The sequence below is a fragment of the Mus caroli genome, unplaced genomic scaffold (assembly GCF_978045245.1).
Source record: "Mus caroli unplaced genomic scaffold, Mus_caroli_1 scaffold_6, whole genome shotgun sequence".
Taxonomy (NCBI): Eukaryota; Metazoa; Chordata; class Mammalia; order Rodentia; family Muridae; genus Mus; species Mus caroli.
The window spans coordinates 108,896,970-108,914,039 of NW_028227261.1; the positions used below are offsets into that span (position 1 = coordinate 108,896,970).

At 47.1% G+C, this 17,070-nt stretch overlaps 1 pseudogene; it reads left to right on the top strand.

The window, feature by feature from the left end:
• The first annotated feature begins 5,197 nt into the window (after positions 1-5,197).
• On the top strand, positions 5,198-7,225 carry LOC147004328 (large ribosomal subunit protein uL29 pseudogene; annotated as a pseudogene).
• The last annotated feature ends 9,845 nt before the right edge of the window (positions 7,226-17,070 follow it).

Genomic DNA, 17,070 nt, shown 5'->3' on the forward strand with positions numbered 1-17,070 from the left:
GGAAGGGAAGAAGGAGGAGGAGGAAGAGGAAGGGGAGGGGGAGGAGAGAGGAGAAGGATGAAAAGAAGGAGGAGGAAAAAGCAATGATGAGGTTGTGTAACTGTTTCACCAGGCTCAGAGGGCTAAAAGCAAGTAAGAACAAACCCAGCCACTGCTCCCCTGCCACCTAGAGGTGGTGACAGCCTGACTATTGTCACATTGCATGAAGCCCCATTTCCCTATCCAGAAAAAAAGTGACCCCTATCAGGTAGCTTAAGTTACACATGCCCTGCCCCTTTGCCTTGGTCATGCAGCATAAGCCACATATTAATTAGGCTTGTGACATTTAAGCCACATATTAAGTAAGCTTGTGACAGTTGGTTTTTATTGTCAACGTGGCAGGACCTAGAGTCACTTGGGAAGAGAACATCTCAATTGGAGAATTGCCTTGATCAGATTAACCTGTGGCCATGTAAGAGACTGTCTTTATTGAGGACTGATATGAGAGGAGCCCACTGTGGGCGGTGCCACCCCTACACCAGTGGGCCTAGGTAAGGATCTAGTTGAGTGTGAGCCAGTAAACAAGGCCGTAAGTGATACTCCTTCATGGTTTCTGCTTCAGTTCCTGCCCTGACTTTCCTTAATGATGGGCCATGGCCTGGATGTATATGCTGAAATAAGCCCTTTCTCCTCCTCTAAGTTGCTTTTGGCCACAGTATTTTGTTACAGCAATGGAGAAGCCAACTAAGACAGACTCCATCTCCAACATGCAAAGATTTCCCTTCCCTCAGGATCATTTTACTTTTATGTTTTTAGATTTATTTATTTAATTTCATATGTACAAGTGTTTTGCCTGCATGTGTGTTACATAGGTGTTATATATATGCCTAGTGCTGTGGAAGCCAGAGGACTGCATCAGATCTCCTAGAACAGGGATCACAGATGGCTGTGAGCCACCCCGTGGGTGCCGGGAATAGAACCTGGGTCCTCTACAAGAGCATGTGCTCTAAACCACCAAGTAATCTCTCTAGCTCATCTCAGGGACTTTTAAAAATAGACTCCTTGCTTTGTCTAATGGGGCTGAACCTTCTTACTTAAGATCCCTTCCCCTCCTGCTTGCTGCTGAGTTGGTATATTTCTTGCCTGAAGGACGATTTGACTCAACATCTCTCTTTCAACCTACTTCATCCCTTCCCCTAAGCCTAGCACTAATGAGGGACTCAGAATGGGTAGAGCCACTTGGTGTCCTAAGACTTGCAGGAGACTGATTCATCAGCTTCCACAAAGGTGCTGTGGCCTTGGTGTAGAACATCTGTCCTTCTCAGCAGACACTTCGGGTCCAGAACCTTGGGCACACTCAGCTCCTCAGCTGAGATCTCCTTCCAGGATGCCAACATCCATGTGTGCATCAGAGGTGAACTCTCCAGGCTCAGATAAGCTTTCAAGCAGCCGAGACTATCTTGTGCTCGGGAACGCAGTTTTCCTGCCTTTTCTCTGAGAAGTGATGATTTCCCTGGGTGTCCTTCATGTCTCTTCTCACTTGTCAAAGCTTACCCCCTCTTTATTTCCCACTCCCATCTACTCTCTGCAAAATTTAAGCTGAATAAGAACAATCTGAATGCTGGGGACTGTGAGGGCTTTGCACAGGGGGCATCCAGCTGGACACACTGTGGTCATCTTGGTCACACCCACTATTTTGCTCAACAGCAGCAGACCCTGGTGCACCTCGCAGCCCTGTTAGGACAAATGACATTATCAAGACAAGCAACTAACTGTGGTAGGTCAGAAACTGGACTGATAAATAGTAGACACATTAAGAAGTGTTTTTAGAAAGATTAGGAAGTATTCTTACAGCTAGGGCCTATCCCTTCCCACCATGGTGGGGGGAAAGGATAACCCTTGCCTTGTTGCCATCTAAAACATGCTCTGTCTGTGTACCCCTGGATCTGGAGTCACTTTCCTTAGGTTCCAAGGCACATACTGATTTCAGGAGCTGTGTCTCCTATACCAGGATCATGTCTGACCTTGAACCTGTGGCTTCTTGTTCCTAGAGGTCAGCCTCCATCATACGCCAGTGGCTCTCAGAGCTTTCAATAGTTAAAATGTTTCCTGAGACTCTGTTACTTGGAAATAATCTTCTTTAAGCCAAGAACACATAATTGTGACTAAAGAGGCAGGCAAGGAGGCCATAAGAGAGACCTAGAGACTGGGTGATGGCTGGTTCCCCAGGGAAGAAAAGGTTGGGAATTTTTGTGCTGGGACTCCTATATTGCCCTGTCTAGCTATAGTCCTTCCTTATCATGTGCTTAAGAAACACTTAAAGTTTATTTATGTTTAATAACGTGTGTGTGTATGTTTTTGTATGTGTGTGTGGTGACAATATGCAGGAGTCAGCTTTCTCCTTCCACCATGATTGAACTCAGGCCACTCTGTCTTTGTGGCAGGCACCTTTACCTGCTGTCCTAGGTGGGGGTTTTGGTCAACTTGACATAATCTGAGAAGAGGGAACCTCAGCTGAGAAAAGACTTCCATATAATTTTAAGTCTACAGCCTATAAGTAAGTCTTTAGGGCAATTTCTTGATTAATGGTTGATAGGCTAGGGCCCAGCTCATTGTGGGTAATTTTGCCCCTGGGAAGGTGGTCCTAAGTTGTATAAGAAAGCAGGCTAAGCAAGCCATGGGAGCAAGCCAGTAAGCAGCACCCCTCTGATGCTTCCTGCCTCCAGGTTCCTGTCCTGACTCCCCTCGGTGATAGTGACTAGAGAATTGTAAGCTAAAATAAATTCTTTCTTCCTCAAGTTGCTTTTGGTCCTGGTGTTTTATCACAACAATAAAAACGAAGACACAGATGTCTCAGCAGCCCTTACAGTCAAGGGCACACATTTTAAATGTGTGATTGTTCTAAAGGACTCTTCAAATATGCAAAAACCCATCAGAAAGGTCACATGGCAGAATTAGGTACCCAGGAGTCTGGGGTGCCCTTCCAATCACATCCATCACACATGCAGGTAACTGCCCAGAATTCTGACACCATATATGAGTTTTTCCTGGTTATGAACATTATCAGCATGGAACTGATGGAACTCACAGAGCTCTGAATCTCGTTCTTCTACTAAGTGTAGTATCTGCTTTATTCCAGGGGCTGCTGATACTTTCTGCTTTCTGCTGTGTAGATCTAACTTTGGAATGGCTACACTGCAATCATGTATCCATTCAGCTGCTGATGGGTGTGTGGGTTGTTCCTGGTTTGGGTGTATTACACATTGTGCCATCTCAGCATCATCAGTCAGTACTTGTCATCGGTGCGTACATGCACACGTTTCTGCTGGATGGACGTGAAGTGTTCAGGGCTTCAGCATCAGTGTTTCAGAAGGGAGGTACCCAGTTACACCCCAACAGCAGTGTGACTTCATGGTCTCCTTTCTCCCTGGGCTTAAATATTAACAGTAACCACCCTCTGTAGGCCAGACAAAGCACCTTCTCCACTTCCAATCTCCCCTGTGGAAAGAATTCAAGTCACAGAGCCCTGGGGATGACAGTGGGAGTCTTTACAGGGTCTCTTTTACCTAGGGGCACCAATAGGCTCCAAGAAAAGGATAGCTTCTAATTGCTATCCTTGCCCCTGGCTTGTAAACCAAACCTCACCTCTTGATTTAACTCCCCTGAGCACCTCGAGGCTTTGGAGATAAGTGTCTTTAAATCACTGTTGAAGAGAAGCAGAGCTGTAAATACACAATAATCCTGAGGCACAGCAGCAGCTCTGAGGGACACAATCTATTCAGCTGACCCCTGCCAAGTAATCCTCCGCCCTCTAGCCCTTCACCCCACTGGTCTTTGAGCACATCGCCATTGCTTGCTAGGAGCCAGATCCTGAGGCATGCTTCTATGTCCCTAAGTCTTACAAGGGACCCCTCTGTCCCCAGTCACTGTCTTAGCCCCATCCCCTCCAGGACTCAGCATCTATTCCTCTGGCTGTGATCTTAGTGAGGACAGAGGGTTGTACCCATTTCCCAGTCCTGGGACTTTCCAGTGCTCACTGTCTGGCAAGCCAGTGTCAATCACCCAACCACTGTCTTCAGTCTCTGCATCTATGAAATGGAGCCATAGATAATACTTACCCTAACACCTAACATGGGGCAGGGAACTTTGGAGACTGTTAGTCTCAATGTCCAGTATAATCATATGGACTTTCCATGCCTGTCCTAGCTCTGAATAAAGACACAGAGACTTATGTTTATTAATTGTAGCTTTAGGCCTTAGTTGACTCTCATTCCCAACTAGCTCTTATAACTTAACTTAAGGATACACACACACACACACACACACACACACACACTGCCCCATGACTCTTTAGTTGCCTTTCCTTCAGTGCCCACCTACTCCTTCCTCCCAGCTCCCTAGCAAATTCTCCTGCACCTGACTCTCTCCTAGACTTCATATCTCTTCCTGGAAGTCCCACCTTCTACTTCCTGCCCAGCTATAGGCCATTCAGCTCGAATTTTAGACCAATCAGAAGGTGATGGAGAAGAGGTTTACAAAACACTAAGGCAGGTGATGGCTAGCAATACCAAAGTTGGGACTGCACCCAGCAAGCACAGAAATCTGCACTTGAATAATACAAAGACAGTCTTTACACAGTACACAAAAGATCACCCTAATAGCCAGGTAGGAGATTTAAGGCTCATAGAGAGGACACCCCCAGTTCATAGTCACATGGCTTGTCTATGGAAACAGTAGGAATGGAATTCAGGTTTTCTGGTCCTGATTCCAGGGAGGGATTCCCATTGGGTTGAGCACAGCAGACACAAGCTTCACATCAGATCCTGAGAAACAGCCTACGTGGGTACCAAGAAGTCACTTCCTGTCCTCATCAAAGAGAGTTAACCGTCTGCTAGGATGCTGCTTGCTTTAATCAAGAACTCTGCTCCCCCCTCCCCTGAAGGGAACAACCACTTTCTGAGTGGACACCAAGTGAGTTCAGAGGAGAGCTTGAAGCCTGGGAAGGGTGCATGCTGGGAAGGGGGATTTGGCCCTGGGTCTCGTTCATTCTCTTTCACAGCCATAATTTCATTCCTTGCCCTTCGGTTTCTTCATCTGCACAGGGATCCAGTGACATTCCTAAAGCAACCCTGACTCCTCACAGGCCACTCGGTGTACGCGTGGACATGTGCATGCGTGCGGGTGCCCAGAGAGGCAAGGGCTGGGAGATCTCCTGGAGATGAGGGTGCTGAGAGCAGAGCCTGAGTTCCCTGGAAGAGCAGCACGCGCTCTGAACGATGACGAGCCGTATCTTCAGCCCCTGAGCTTATTTCAGATGTTAGATTCATAGGACCTCCTTCGTCGTGTCCCATAGTTTTGGGTGTGCTATGTTTTCCTTTCCATTCAATTCTAAAAAGTGTCTAATTTCTTTCTTAATTTCTGTCTTGCCCCGTTTTTCATTCATTAATGAGTTGTGCAGTTTCCATGAGTTTGTAAGTTTTCCGTTGCTGCTGAGATTCAGCTTTAATCCATGGTGGTTGGATAGGATGTGGGGTGGCGTTTTAGTTTTCCTGTATCCGCTGAGACTTGTTTTGTGTCCAAGTACATGGTCAGTTTGGAGAAAGTTCTATGAACTGCTGAGCAGAAGGCATGTTCTTTCATGTTTGGGTGAAATGCTCTATAACTATCTGCTAGGCCCAGTTGATTTGTGATGTCAGCTAGCTGCAGCCTGTCTCCATCTAGATTTTTTTGTCTGGATGGACTGTTTCAGGATGATAATGGGGCAGTTTTTGATAAGCAGACTAAAGTTCATAGAACCACAGAGGTTAGGTATAGAGTAAGGGACTAGGTGGGTGTGAAGGAAAGAGATAGATAGATAGATGGATAGATAGATAGATAGATAGATAGATAGATAGATGAATAGATAGATAGATAGATAGATAGATGGATGGATGGATGGATGGATGGATGGATGGATGGATGGATGGATGGATAGATAGATAGATAGATAGATAGATAGATAGATAGATAGATAGATAGATAGATAGGCAGGCAGGCAGGCAGGCAGGCAGATGAGCTGGAAGCAGACTGGAATGGAGGTCAGAGAACAGCTCATAGGAGGTTGTTCTCTCCTTCTTAGAGATTGAACTCGGGTCATAAGCCATCTTGCTGGCCTAAAATGAAATATTTAACAGGGACAATTTTACATCTTATGCCTGAACAGCACATTTTCCTCTTTTTTTTAGTTGTCCCATATTTCCATGTTACACTGGGCTCCATAGGTTGTATTGAGCCTTGGACTCCCAATGCAGGATAGGTTGGGGTAGGGTTATGATGCACTGCCTATAACAGACATCTTTGTGAACCAGATCCCCTGGTTTGGGAGTAGGAGGAAGAGTCTCCCACAGGAAGAGCCTCGTGTCAGAGGACAGGAGCCTTTGTCACTGTCTCTGCCCCAGGATGAAGAGTGAATCAGAAAGGTCATGAGAAGCCCAAGGTCCACCTGTAGGGAGCCAGGCCCAACAGAGGCCCTCATTACACTAGAGACAGGGGTTTGGGGAGGGCATGGCTGCCATGGTCTCTCTTTGACAGTGTGGCTAGCAGGCTTGAGGAGAGGCAATTTGAGAAGAAAGGTGTGCTAGAGAGGTTCCTATCAACTTGACACAAGCTGAAGTCATCTTGGAAGAGAGAATCTCAATTAGGAAAAAGCCTCCAGTGGTGGTGGTAACACACACCTCTAATCCTAGCACTCGGGAGGCAGAGGCAGGTGGATCTCTGAATTCAAGGCCAGCCTGGTCTACAGAGTAAGTTCCACAACAGCTAGGGCTACACAGAGAAACCCTGTCTTTAAAAAACCAAAACAAGCTCTTGAACCAGGCAACCTCAGCCGTGAACAAAGCCGAAATGGCCAAGATTAAGTGACCTGTGTAGCAAGAAGCGGGAGCTGTTGAAACAACTGGGCGATCTGAAGGTGGAATTGTCCCAGCTTCAAGTTGCCAAAGTGACAGGCGGTGCCGCGTCCAAGCTCTCCAAGGTACGAGTTGTTTGCAAATCCATTGCCCGAGTTCTCACTGTTGTTAACCAGACTCAAAAAGAAAACCTCAGGAAATTCTACAAGGGCAAGAAATACAAGCCCCTGAACCTGTGACCCAAGAAGACGAGAGCCACGTGCCGCTGGCTCACCAGACATGAGGAGAAGCTGAAGACCAAGAAACAGCAGCAGAAGGAGCAGCTGTACCCACTGCGCAAGTACTCAGTCGAGGCCTGAGACGACAACAACAATAAAGTGCAAGACTGAAAACAAACAAAACAACAGCAACCAAAAACAAACAAACCCCAACCAATCAACAACAACAACAAAATGAACCAAACCAAAGGAAAGAAAGAAAAAAAATGAAGAAAGAAAAGAAAGAAAGAAGGAAAGGAAGGAAGGAAGGAAGGAAGGAAGGAAGGAAGGAAGGAAGGAAGGAAGGAAGGAAGGAAGGAAGGAAGGGAGAGAGAGAGGGGACTGAAGAGATGGCTTAGCAGTTAAGAGCACTGACTGCTCTTCTGGAGGTCCTGAGTTCAATTCCCAGCAGCCACATGGTGGCTCACAACCATCTGTAATGTGGTCCAATGTCCTCTTCTGGTGTGTCTGAGGGGAGCAACAGTACACACACATACATTAAATAAGCAAATCTTAAAATAAAGAAAAGAGGGAGAAGGAGGAGGAGGAGGAGGAAAGGAAGAAAGACAGAAAGAAAGAAAGAAAGAAAGAAAGAAAGAAAGAAAGAAAGAAAGAAAGAAAGAAAGAAAGAAAGAAAGAAAGAAAAGAGAGAGGGAGAGAGAGAGACAGGAAGGAAGGAAGGAAGGAAGAAAGAAAGAAAGAAAGAAAGAAAGAAAGAAAGAAAGAAAGAAAGAAAGAAAGAAAGAAAGAAAGAAAAGACTTCCATAAAGCTGCATGCAAGCCTGTAAGACATTTTAAAATTATCAGTTAACATGGAATGGCCCAGCCCGTTGAGGGTGGGGCCATCCATGGGCTGGTGGTCCAGGGTGCTATAAGAAAACATGCTAAGCAAGTAGGCAGTACTCCTCCATGGCCTCTTCATCAGCTCCTGCCTCCAGGTTCCTGACCTGCGTGGGTTCCTGCCCTCACTTCTTTTGATGCTCATAAACTGTTGTGTGGAACTGTGAGAGAAAGAAACCCTTTCCTCCCAAGTTGCTCTCAGTCATGGTGTTTCATCACAGCAATAGCAATGCTGACTAAGACGAAAGATGGGCCCAGACCGTCTGCTGGCTGTCATTCTTGCTCCAAGGGAGAGAGTGGGTGTACCAGACCGTCGTACAGTGTCACTTGGGACTTCAGAACCTAGAGCATCATCTTTGAGAGCAAGTACTCTACCACCAAGCTGAGTCCTTAAGCCCTCTCCTGGTTATTTCTGGTTTCTCTCCTAGTCTCTCCTTTCTCTTCTCTCCCCTCCCCTTTTCCTTTCTCTTCTCCCTCTCTTCTCTTCGCCCACCCCCCTTCCTCCTCCTTTCCTCTCCTCTCTCCTCCTCCTATTCCTGCTCCTCTTTTCTTCATGGAGACAGAATTAAAGGCCTAGCCAGTGGCCCCCTGTCAGTTGCCACAAGGCCTGATAGAAACCCTGCAAGGGTCGGAGACCTGGAAACCAGGCTTGGGGCTTATGCCTGTATGAAGTGGAAGTGAAGGGGGGGAGTTCAAGGTCATCCAGGGCGACATGGGAAGTTTGAGGACAGCCTGGGTTACATGAAGCCTTGTCTCAAACACATACACATGCACATATATTCTCTCACTCTCTCTCACACACACACTCACATATTCACATACACACAAACACACACACACACACACACACACACACCCCGAAGATTTGGATAAAAAGAAGAAGAAAAATCCTCTATAGACAACTAAGTGTTACTTTGTTGCATTGCTTTCGAGATTCACTCTGCATGTTTTTACACTATTCACACGATCTCTCTCCGATCAAGAGAATAAGCACATTCAGTCTCCTTGACATTTCTGCGATTTCTGATTTTTTTTAAGAGTCAGGCTTCTGTTGCCTCACGTCTTTGTGCATAATTGTACCTTTAATAATCTGTTTCCTTTCAGAAATTCCTTACACTTGTCATGAATTTCTGATCATTTCCTGGGCCATGGTTTCTCTTCTTTGTTCTCAGTGTCTCCTCAGGTGAGGGGTTCACACGTGTGTTTGGCTAATCCAGCCCTGACTCCCCCTCAACTTTTCTCATGAATTTAATAACGTAGATGAAAAGGGCCAATTCTTTGGAAGGCACAAACCACCAAAGCTTCTCTGAAGAAGCCGAGAAGAAAAGCCCTACACCGGCTGCACAAGTGAATTCAAAACTGAAGGCCCTCCAACAAAGGAAACCCCAGATTCGAATGGCTTTGCTGCGAGCCTAATACCGAGTGATTTCAGGAAGAAAGAGTACCAATCCCACACCAACTCTTACAGAAAATAGAAAAGGAGGAAACACTTCTCTATCATTTTAGAGGCCTAACGCCCTCCCTCCGAGCAGACAAAGACGGTCCTTACAGAAGGATAGCTACAGCCTAAAATTCCTCATGAATATAGATGCAAAAAAATCCTCAAGAAAATATTATCAAATCAGTGTGTGTAAAGATCGCTCAGAACCGACTCACTGGGAACGCCACACTGGGGAGCAAGCGGTGAGCAGACACTGAAGACAGAGAGAGGAGCTACAGTTGCAAAGCCCAGGGACTGCTTTTTCTTTGATACCCATCTCAGGTATCCCAGGTTGGTCACAAACTTGCTATGTAGTCTGAGATGACCTTGAACAACTTCTTCTTCTTCTTCTTCTTCTTCTTCTTCTTCTTCTTCTTCTTCTTCTTCTTCTTCTTCTTCTTCTTCTTCTTCTTCTTCTTCTTCTTCTTCTTCTTCTTCCTCTTCTCCTCCTCCTCCTCCTCCTCCTTCTTCTTCTTCTTCTTCTTTTTGAGACAGGGTTTCTCTGTATAGCCCTGGCTGTCCTGGAACTCACTCTGTAGACCAGACTGGCCTCGAACTCAGAAATCCACCTGCCTCTGCCTTCCAATGCTGGGATTAAAGGCGTGCGCCACCACCGCCCAGCAACCTTGAACTTCTGATTCTTCTACTTCCACTGTCCAAGAGCTTAGATTCCAGGAGTGTACCACCACACCAGGTTTCCAGTTTCTGGACCCAGAGCTTTGTGCACGCCAGGCAAATACTGAGTTACCTCCTAGCCCTGAACTTTTTGAAGTAGTAGAATAGTTCTGAGTCTTGAATGTGGTCTTACTAGCATGTGGTCACATGACTGTGTGTGGAACTTCTTGGAACGCTATACCCCCCCACTCATGTTAATTACATGTAAATGATGTGCAAATATATGTAAACAACACCTCACTGAATTATGTAATGATAGTAATTGGATTTTTAAAATATTAAAAGGGGGCTGGAGAGATGGCTCTGTGGTTAAGAGCACTGACTGCTCTTCCAGAGGTCCTGAGTTCAATTCCCAGCAGCCACATGGTGGCTCACAACCATCTGTAATGAGATCTGACTCCCTCTTCTGGTGTAACTGAAGACAGCAACAGTGTACTTACATATAATAAACAAATATATCTTTTAAAACCCCCCAAAATATTAAAAGGTCATCTGTATTTTCATTTGTAGTATTCTGGAAAAGGCAAGATTGAAGGGATGGCTATAAACTGGGCTGGGGTTGTAAAGGGTGAGACTCTAGGGAGGGTTTGGAAAACACAGGGGCAAAGACAGGCAGCGTTTGGAAGTAAGGGAATATAAAACTTTTTTTTTTTTTTTTTGAGGTGGGATCTCACTAGGTAGCCCTGGCTGTCCTGGAACTTACTCCATAGACCAGGCTGGCCTTGAACTTACAGAGATGCTACCGCCTCTGCCTCCTGAGTGCTGGGGTTAAAGGCGTGCGCCTCCACAGCTGTGGACAGTGGTGGATACAGGACTATCTATGGTCCCCAGACTATGCCTAAAGAATGTTTTTAATGATTATAAAACCTTAATAGACTTGACTTTTTCATGTTTTTATTCCTGGATTGGACATTCTTGCTCTGCCCACCACGTGCACACATTTTTCTCAAGACATTGATTGATGCCTGTCAGACTATCCCCAGATGCCTTGTTTTTTGTCTGTAAGACAGAGATTTGAGTCTTATATCAATATCCCTTAGTGGAGAAGAGCGTGCCTTTGAGATTTGATGATGTGGGATTCAAAGTCTGTCTCCACTACTGCGGAGATGTGTAATGTATGTGACGCTAGAGTATCATTCCCGGCTGGCAGAGGTGTTAGTCAGGCTTCTGGGCCTGTGACAGAGGGTCTGGATTACCAAGAAGGTTCATTCTGGCTCACGGTTTTGTCCCCAGTTGGCTCTATTGCATTGGCAGCATAGAACGTAGTGGTAGAAGCCTGCTCACCTCATGGAACCCAGGAAGAAAAGCAAAAACAAAACAAAACAAAAATAGAAAGACAGGACCTGTGACGTAGTTTGGCAACTAAAGGTTCTTGCTTCTAAGCCTGATGACCCAGGTTCTGTCCTCAGAACCAGGATGGTAGAGGGAGAGACTACAAGCCCCGTAATTTCCCCATGTGTGTTGTGGAATGTCCCTGTCGTTGCACCAAACCCTCTCCTGTCTCCTGGTATCCCTTTAACGGCCCAATAAGGCAAGTATTGTTATTACAACTACATAATCTGCTGCTATGGTTCTGATCTTGACTGTCCCCTCAAAGGCCAGCATGCTGAAGGCATAGTCAGTCTCCAGGCTGTGGCCCTTCTGTCTTTGCCTTCCAAACATACATTTGTAGATACGAGCCACTACATCTGCTCTTCCGTTTTAGACAGGTGACCTACTTTCACCTCTAAGTTGACGACCCACACTTTCTGACAGCAATAGGAAACAAACATACATACCATCTCTGCTGAAGGTCCCCTTTCCTAGACTAGGAGGATTTTATAAGGTACCTGAGGGGCAATGGGCTAGAGATACCCTGGAACTGGTGCCAAGGAGGCTGACAGAGCATGCAAGCTCTCAGGAGTGTGCACACGAGGTCACTTCTGACCCTTCTGGCTGAGAGGAAGCCCAGTGATCCTGTCCCCACCCCAGAGAAAGAGCCCCTTCACAATGTCACCATGAGACAGCTGCCTGTGTTGAGCCTGCTATCATCATTCTCTGTTGAGCGTGTACCTTAATCCAGGAGCATAAGCCTGGACACACACACCCTTTCTCAAGGAACACCCCAGAAGCTTGCCCTACACATAACCAGAAACTCAATTTTGAATCGGACATGATTTTGAGCATGCCAGTTTGTTTTATTTGTGGCTGCATTCCAACAATGTCCACCGGAGGGCGCTGGGTCTATGTTTATAAGGGGCTCTGAACACAAAGCTGGGCATCCTCGGGCCTCCCAAACACTTAAGCAAACAGGACAAAGACTTCTGTACACACAGGAGCTCACACCCAGGCACTGGGGACACAGACTCACAGACCCAGAGGACCCACTTCCACATAAGTCTGCACATCTCTCTATGTACATAGACACCCTAGAACATATGCAGACAAATTTATGCATGAACACAGTCAGGTACAGCACACATCCACAACTGTGAATAGTAGATATCTGCACACACACACACACACACACACACACCAGCCCAGAGATATACATAGCCAATTACCCATTGGCAGACAATCACAGCCATGTTTAAAATGTCATAAACACACATTCAGATGCAGAGATGTGATTATGCACGGGGAAAGCCAGCAGACAGACACAGATGTCTAAATAGCAACACACCCAGCCAGGTAAGGACTCCTTGCCCAGGCCTTTGTTATCTCACTTTGGTGGAAAATGCAGTCCCTCGAGGGCACGGCTAATGTTGTGCTGTTTTCTAAGAAAAACAATGGAAATGTCAACTTCTTAATCCCAACAGAAACTGTACTATTCGTTAAATGTTAATGAAGGGCATTTTTGAGGACAAGCTGTCTCTTAAAAGGAAGGATAGCCCTGCTCTGACAAGGAGAAAACCCCAGCTACAGTTCTACAAACACCTTATTAACATATGGAAAGCTCCGAGACGCTCTAAAGCGCCTTTGGTTCCTACAAAGAATTTCTGAAGCAAATTCAACAGAAAAACATGGATGGGGGGAGAAATGGTGTAAAGTTGAAGAACAAAAAATCCAAACAAACCCCTCTTTCTTAGGGGTGATAAAGAAAGGTGGAGATGACTGTCAGGTGGCCAGGTCTGGAAATTTGCCTTTGTAAAAACAAAATGGTTAAAGGAAGGAAAATGTGAAAGGCGAGAGGAAGAAGGGCCCATGAAGATAGCTGCTTCCATAAAGATGCAGCAGAGCTAAGAACACACAACCAGGAAAGCACAGCCCTTGGGGCCACCCAGTCCTGCTGTGCAGCCCAGAGGGCGGGGTCTCTGGTGCAGGGGAGGTTCAGGGGTAAGTGGGGACTGACCCGGGCAGTGTCTCCCAGACATAAGCTGCCCACTGCTGCGTCTTTTTCACAGACCCCCTCATGAGGCAGGGTACAGGGACCTGGGGTCTGGCTCGGGAGACACAGATCTATGCAACCCCTATGTTGAGTGGCACTGGCAGCTCCCTGGACCCTGGTCTTCTCATGTGTGCCGTGAGGAAATGCCCTCTCTAACCACTTAATGCCCTCCTCTTCCAGACACTTGCTCACATAAGCTTCCATCTCGCGTCTCGCTGTCTCCTGTGACCAGAATCATCGAAAGTGGCTCTGTGAGTGCTTTTAACCAAGTGCTGGCTGCAGCCTGCAGCCCATCGGCTCCATCCCACTGAACAATAGCTCAGGAAGAGATAAAAGGCATTCATCAGACAGCCAGGCCCAATTATCATGTCACACTGAATGAATGTATTTTAAAATCTTTTCTGACAAGAAAATGTTCCAAGTAGGTACCTTCAAATTAGCTGGAAAATCCAGAAAATTTGCTATTAGACCTTTTTTTGAAGAATCTTTATTCCCCCCTACTGTTCCGAAGGAATTCCTTGGGTGTTAATAATTCCTTCTAAGAGTCTGCCCCTGTGCCTCCCGCTGGGAATGGGACATACTAACTGCCTGCCCCACTCCCCAGAAGCCACTACAGGGACAATGCAAACTGGGGCTCTGGTGTGAATCACCTGTCCATCAGCTACCTTCAAGTGTCAGATGCAATTGAGTTCTGTTCTGCCAGCACTCCCAGACCTCTGTTTATCGTCCATTAGCCCTGCCAGAGTGGAGTCCACCCAGGTGACCTTGAAGGGAGACCTCCACCTAAGGCCGCACTTTCAAACAGCCAGATAGATTTAAGTTGATTTTGAAACCAAATCTGACTGCTTGGCTGTGTGATCTTGAACAAGTGACTTCACTTCTGAGTCCCTTTTTTTTTTTTTTTTTTTTTTTTTGCTTTACCTCTAAAAGTCAGGAGGTGTCACCAAATTCCTGACACTGTAGTGAGGAGAGACCTTTTCCTGGGGACGCAGAGGCTTTCCCTCTGGCCCACAGTGTGGTCAGGACTGGCATGTCAGGCTGGTTTTGTGGCTGGGCGGTGTGAGCTCCTCTCTCCTCACAGCACACGACCATTCATCTTTATTACCAGAATCCTGTAACAGGTGGCTCTCTGGGCTGAGAGGAGAGTTCTCTGTCCTGATGAGAGACTGCAGCTTGCAGGAGCTCACGGCCATGGGGGTCAAGATTTGGAGAAGGGAGAACAGGTGCTCGGTGGGTGGGAAATTGAACTGTGGAGTCAGTTTGTAAATGATAATAAAATGGCTTGCTTCACCCCAACCCCTTCATGGTTTTCGCTTGCCTGCTCGATGTGGTGTTTGTTTCCACGACAAAGTCTCCTGAAGGCTGGCCTTGAGCTTACTATGCAGCCCAGGGTGACCTTGGCTTTGATCTTGCATCATCGGACATGCCAAGCTTATGTGGTACTGAGGAACACAAACATGAGCGCCTTGGGTTTGTTCGTGTGTTTGATGCCTGCTTGGCAAGCACCCGGCCCACTACACTGCAACTCCAGCTTTTATCCAGGGGACAGGCAGTTGTTAGGGTCCTCTTTTGCAGTGGCAAAGCGCAGGGTCTGCTGAGCCGTGTGTCCCGCTCTGGGAAGAAGAGAACATTCTCCTCTGTCATGGAACTGACTGCGTGGAGCACTATGCTTTCTCTACACCTCTCTTTGTCTGTTTCACTCTGACAATTAACAGGAGACGTTTCAGCTCTTCTGCCAGCACCCAGGGACGTGGAGCACAGACAGCAGAACCCTGCTAGGAAGACACTGCACATTTCCACAGTCCTGCCTTCCCTCGAACAGCCAAGGGAGGCTTCAGGCCAGGAGGTGACCTCCGACTCCCCTGCATTTTCTGAGTTTCATAGCAGTGTAGCCATCAGTGGAAGGGAAATTCATCTTTAGGCATTAGCTTCCCTATCTGTGACAGGGCAGATGAGTTCTATACGTGACCTATACATTCATTTGGAGTCCCTTGTGCAGGAAGCACCTCTGAAGACCCCATGGATCCAGCTGACCCATATAGATATCCCTGGCTGGCTGGAAGCATGGGGGTTACCTAGTGTATAGAGATCTGTTTTCTAGTGTCTCTCATAGCCGATGTGCTAGGTCCAGAGGTGCTTCCTGCACAAGGGACTCCAAATGAATGTATAGGTCACCTATAGAACTCATCTGCCCTGTCACAGATAGGGAAGCTGATGCCTAAAGATGAGTTTCCCTTCCGCTGATGGCTACGTCATGACAGAGCCCACGAGACAAACAGTCACACAAAGACATTGATGTCATCCACATGGCTCTTGAAAGACAGGCAGCAGAGGATGGGAAGAACATCTGGCCAGTGGGAAAAGCCTGGGAAAGACCGTGTTTAGGAACACAGGAGACTTTTAGCTGGATTCAGCTAGGATGGAGGAGTGTGAGAGCAGGCTGTCAAGGTAGGCTGTGCAATGAGCTGAAGAGGCGTGGCATCACGTGACTGTTAAGAGAATGGGAAATAGCAGGAGGGCAGGGTTAGAGTCTGATCATCAGGGAAAGCTAAGTGTTGGATGAAGTTCACAGACAAGTCAGTTCATCTAACACCGAGTGTGATAAGCAAGTCCAGGCTGGACCCCCTGCCAGAATCTGCATCATGTGGGAGAGGGGAAATGGAATCTAGGAGGCAGCAATAGGAGATCATCACCCTGGACCAGACACAGGCTGCTCCTTCCTGGGCATCTCTCCTCTGAGCGCTTCGAGGCAACACCTTTGAGAGACAGCCGCAGAGGCCCACCGCTGCCAGCTCCTTCCTTATCTCTCTTGTAAACACAGATGTTTTACCGCCTTGTCAAAGGCAAGGCTCTGCCAGCCTACCCTGGGGAGAACAGAAATTTCAACCCCTTCAGCCTGGACACATGCCAGATGAGATCTCTGGCTTACACTCAGAATTGCAGAAATCTCTTCTTTGAAAGCCGAGGAAGGCCACCCCAGGCCTGGCGGCTGTGTGCAGGATAGATGGGATTTGGATAGAAAGCCATCTCCCTCCCTTTGGACCAAAGGTACTGATGGAAGGCTGGGTTGCACAGGGCTGCAAACCTCTGCTGTGAGGGAACTTCTCCAATAACGGGAGTGAATTCCCGAGAGTGCCGTTTGTTCTCCTGTCCGGTGATTTCAGACATTACTGGAGGATCACCCTGCACCTTTTGAAAGCCCTCAACGTCACCAAAGCCGAACTGTAGGGCATATTCTAGGCTTCAAGCCCTTCCCTGCCACCAGGTCCCATTAGTTATCACAGACCTGGTACACAAAGCCACAGAGCTGCTCCCAGAACATGGACACCCCCATCAAGGACTGTGGAGTCACTTCAGTCATGGGCCATCCATTGTCTGGTTTAATAGCAGCTTTCTGTTACAGTCTAAACAATGATCCAGAAAAATCCCATTCCTGGGGCCCAGTCATTGGCGTGGCTACCTGTTGGCTGTTGGGTGTGGCGGGCTCAGCTTGGTAATGAGGTCGCTAGATCCACCTAGTCCATCATCCAGTAGGTTGGGATACAAGCAGATACCTGATGTCTCTGTACCTCTGCTTCCTCTTTT